Raw genomic sequence first — 5,409 nt, 5'->3', positions numbered from 1 at the left:
TTTGTATATATGTAAACTTTGGGGTGCGCACCCTAATGCACCCATGGAGATTCTTGTTATTCAGAGCCCCATGCAATAGCATAAATCCATGCTTGGCTGTGTTAACTCCCTGCAGATTATTGGGGAGATTACATTATAGAGGTCAACCCATTTATTTCCCCCTGATGTTGTGGGCAGATGAGGAGGTTAAGAAATGCCATTAGGATTTAGATATTTAAAACTGTAACTGTGACCAGCATTTATCACACAATCCTTAATTCCATGCTTAATGCCTTGGGTTTATTTGTTCCTGTTCCTATATGTTTCAAACATATTGTATAATCAGAAGAAACCCTCATTCAGATGGGCTTTACAAACCACATGTTTTTTTTTCTCAGAAAGAAACTAATTATGCAAAGTAAATTAAAATTCAGATGTAAATGTCGGTTCACACTAATCCGACACGACTTCGGGCGACTAATGCCGTCGCCCGTGCACAGCGACTTCCGAGCGGCTTGCAACAACTTCACATAATGGAAGTCAATGCAAGTCGCTCCGACTTTGCAAAAAAAAAAAAAGAGGTGCAGGAACCTTTTTCTAAGTCGGAGTGACTTGAGTCGCTCCTATTAGAACAGGAACCATTACACACCATGGACCGCTACTTGTCAGGCGACCAAGTCGCCTGACAAGTCGGAACAGTGTGAACCGGCAGTAAGGGTTTACAAACTGATTGCAGAAGTATAATGAATTATAAAGCACTATATAATGCTATATTGTAATTATGAGAAGATATATCCAGTCATTTGAGGTCCCGGATAGAAGTGACCATCATCCCTTGAGGAAATAGTAAACAAGATTACCCCCTTGGTATGTGGGATTATAAAGGCAACCGCTAACCAAATTGTATAGAAAAAAGTATACATTTTATTTGTTCCATGTAAAAAATATGTATCATGTAATAGTAGTATACAAACATGCAAACACAGTGACAATCATAAAAAATCACGACTATGCAATTGTCTTTAAATAAAAGAATAATCAAACACACATAAGGTAAAATATTCCTGTAGCGCAAGGGGAGACCGATGATCCAGCCCCTACCACTTCGTCAGCAAGCACTGACAGAAATAAATAAATAAACACCAATGAGGTACAGTTCATAGAATGCTATGCAATCCTGGTCCACAGGCATCGGTTAGAAGGAGCAGATTGTAGGTGCAGATATATGGGGTCACCAAACCGTCACCAATGTGCTCTGAAGGGGGATAAGCAATACCCACTCACCAGCTCCATAGGCTCAATCACTCTCATGAACGAGCAAATAAGCAGATAATAATCATCTTCCCTTAGACTTCCACAACCGGAACAGCAACTCGGGACCAATCACATATGAGACCTGTCCAGGGAGCCCGCAATGTTGTCAACCCGATCCGATTCGTCAGTCGGCTTCATGTGCATGCGCCAGAATTGTAAGTAAGAGAAAATGGCAGTAAAGCCTTCAGTTTAACCTCCAACAGCACAATACACCATTGAGATGGTACATAATGCCCAGATAAGAGGGACGGCATGACCATTCAGAAAGCACTTCGCGACTCGCCCATGAAGGCCCTGAAGGCTTTACTGCCATTTTCTCTTACTTACAATTCTGGCATCATTCCCAAGATCATTCCCAACAACAAGCATGCCTGCTGCTGCCATCTTGTGGATGAAATGAAGTCCAGCACAGTCCAGTTACATTAACTCCTGTTACACATACTCCCTACATTGGTGGGCAGTGGAAATAAAGCTCTTCTTACATTGGTGATTACCGGGAAGAATGCCCCTTACATTGGTGGTCACTGGGAAAAAATGCTCCTTTATTTGGTGCTCATGGAGAGGGACGATCCTTATATTGGTGGTCAGTGGGAACAATGCATTTTAAGTTGGTGGTCAGTGGGAAGAATATTCCTTACATTGGTGGTTAGTGGTAAAAAAAGCCCCTCCTATATTAGTGGTCAGAGGGAAAAATGCCCCTTCTAATGGTGAACAAGGGGAAGAATGCCCCTTACAATTTTGGTCAGTGTGAAGAATGTTCCTTAAATTGGTGGTTTATAAGAGGAATGTTCTTTGCATTGGTGGTCAGTGGGAAGAATGCCCCTCTTATATTGATGGTCAGAGTGAAAAATGCCCCTTCTAATGGTGGCCAGTGGGAAGCGGGGTGGCGTATATATGACCCAGGAGCTGAAGCTAGTTCATATGTAATCCAATGTATGACACCATTCCCTACCTCTCCAATATTTTTTTATACTACAATTAAAGTCTACTTTTTTACCTACCTACTCTTGTATTTTATTGCCAGCCACTAGCATTTACCTCATTTAAAGTCCCGCGGGCCAATCTCTCTTGTCTACAAAAAAAAAAGATTGGCACCATGCAGCTGGCTCTGCCAAGTTTTGTTTTTGAACCCAGAACTATGTAGACACCTTTAGATAGAGGTCAATTGGTCGCACCTTAACCACTTACCGACCACCTGCTGCTGTTATACTGCGACAGGTTCCCGCGAATTGCTGTACCTGTACGGTGGTTAGTGGGAGCGATCCTGGGGGTGCGCCTGCGCCCACTCATCAGTGGGAAAGTCAAGGCGCAGGGCCGGTGGCCGTGATTGCTGCCGGGCACCCGTGATTGCTGCCGGGCACCCGTGATTGCTCCCCTTGAGGAGAGAACAGTGGTCTGCTGTTGTAAACACATCAGACCGTTGTTCTCTCTGGATCACAGGATCTCTGTGTTCATATTACTAGCCCCCCCCCCCCCCCACACAGTTAGAAAGCAACCCCATGGCTCACATTTAACCCTTTGATCACCCCTGGGTTAACCCCTTCCTGCCAATGTCATTATTACAGTAACAGTGCATATTTTTAGCACTGATTACTGTAGTAATGTCACTGGTCCCCCGAAAAGTGTCAAAAATGTCAGTTAGGTGTTCGATCTGTCTGTCGCAATGTCGCAGTCCCGCTAAAAATCGCTGATCGCCGCCATTACTAGTAAAAATAAATAAATAAATCTTTCCCCTCGTTTGTAGACGTGATAACTTTTGCGCAGATCAATCGCAATACGCTTATTGGGATTTTTTTTTACCAAAAATTTTTAGCAGACTACAAATTGTTGGTCTAAAATGATTACAAAATTTTAAAACTAAAAATGGTGTACACATGTAATAAAATCTTATGATGAAATCACATGCAAACACTAACAGCGCTATGACTGATCACATAGTCCATAATGTGTCATTTTAAAAACAGGGGAGGAACAGTCCAGCCTGGTACCCTTTTGGTGGTAAAATCCTGTATCAGGTATTCATGTAGTCCTATATGAATATAATAATCGTGCACCTTCACCACACCGGCATGCCCCCCAAGCAGTGCTCACGGCCCTCCGTTGAAGTCAGCCAATGACAAAACGCGTTAGGGCGTGGACACGCGGTGACCATAGCAAACGCAACGTGACGATCCGGACGTCTGACATCACGCCGAACCCGGAAGTCCTACGGCGGGGATAGCTGCGGCTTCTCTTCCACAACGGGACGGCGGGAGCCGTGCAGGTAGCCTGGATCGGGACAACTTATTAACAATCGATGTTTTCTTTTAACCTTTGTTTGTGAGTGCATTTTCTGTTGGATTTGCTTTATTTGAATAAATGTGTATCGATGGAATTACGCTATGTGAGCATTTCTTTGTTTGCATAACATCTATGGAGTGACCCAGCCATCATCTGTGTGGAGATCCTAAGCTGTGCCATAGAGGTTTAACCTTTTGGGTACACATCTTGTTGGGCGATATATCCCCCTCAGTGAGGTAAGTGAGCACTGCTTGGGGGCAGGGGCGTACCAAGGGGTTGGCCAGATTGGCGCCCGCCAGGGGCACAGGCTGAGGGGGGGGGGCGCAAAAAATTGGCAGAGTTAGCAGTGATTTTTGTACCCTTTGCTCAGCCTGCACCCTCAGCGCCCCCTCTCTCTCTCTCTCTCTCTGTCACCCCCCCTCTCTCTCTGTCACCCCCACTCTCTCTCGCTGTCACCCCCCTTCTCTCTCTGTCACCCCCCCTCTCTCTCTTTGTCACCCCCCTCTCTCTGTCACCCCCCTCTCTCTCGCTGTCACCCTCCCTCTCTCTCTGTCACAACCCTCTCTCTTGGTCACCCCCTTCTCTCTCTCTCTCGGTCACCCCCTCTCTAGGTCACCCCCTCTCTCTCTGTCCCCCTCTCTCTCTGTCACCCCCCTCTCTCTCTCTGTCACCCCCCCTCTCTCTCTCTGTCACCCCCCTCTCTCTCTCTGTTAAACCCCCCCTCCCTCTCTCTCGGGGGGGGGGGGGGGGGGGGGCACCGATACAGTTCCTCGCCAAGGGCGCTGGAGGCCCTAGGTACGCCTCTGCTTGGGGGGCATGCCGGTGTGGTGAAGGTGCACGATTATTATATTCATATAGGACTACATGAATACCTGATACAGGATTTTACCACCAAAAGGGTACCAGGCTGGACTGTTCCTCCCCTGTTTTTAAAATGACACATTATGGACTATGTGATCAGTCATAGCGCTGTTAGTGTTTGCATGTGATTTCATCATAAGATTTTATTATATGTGTACACCATTTTTAGTATTGTCTTTATATATAACAGCTGCTGATATCCGAAAAGTGTTTTGATGGTATTGTGATTTTATATCATTTTATATTTCTTTTATACCATTTTATGCAATTTTAATTGGATTCTGGTATTGATGGCTTATAACCACTTTATTTATGTAAGCTATTTATTATAGCACTGAGCACTTTAGCGCCGAGTGGGTGAGATAGACAATTATCCCGTTGGGGTGTATATGCCTCTTTTCTTACTCTTATTTCCAGGATTACACAATTGTATTTTATTTATTTATTTTTATTGGGAATGCTATATAGCAGTGAAAAATATTATTATTTTTTTTTTTTCAGAATTGTTGCTTTTTTTTTTGTTTATAGCGGAAAAATGAAAATCGCAGAGGTGATCAAATTCCACCAAAATAAAGCTCTATTTGTGGGGGAAAAAATGACATCAATTTTATTTGGGTACAGCGTCGCAATTTTCTGTTAAAATAACGCAGTGCTGAATCGCAAAAAATGGCCTGGTCAAAATCCTTCCGATCCAGAAGTGGTTAAAGAGCCCATAGCAACCTATAGAGGAGCTCTGGTTGTGAATGGCTGATGTAAATGTAGGTATCACCTATCACAGCATGCTGGGAGGTGTAGTCTTACAACACTGCAAGTTATCTAACTTCCGAGCACAGTGACTCGGCACTTCCATCTGCGCTCTTCTGCTCTGAGACTGTTGGAACACAAAGTGTTAAGGGAAGTGAGACTCCTCCCCCTCCCCCTCCCCATCCAGACACCCCGGGCTCCTCTCCGCACCGCTCCTCTCCTCTTTCTTCT

The sequence above is a fragment of the Pelophylax lessonae genome (assembly GCF_965119305.1).
Source record: "Pelophylax lessonae genome assembly, chromosome: 1".
Taxonomy (NCBI): domain Eukaryota; kingdom Metazoa; phylum Chordata; class Amphibia; order Anura; family Ranidae; genus Pelophylax; species Pelophylax lessonae.
The sequence above is the reverse complement of the archived record's forward strand: the minus strand, read 5'-3'. Positions refer to the sequence as shown.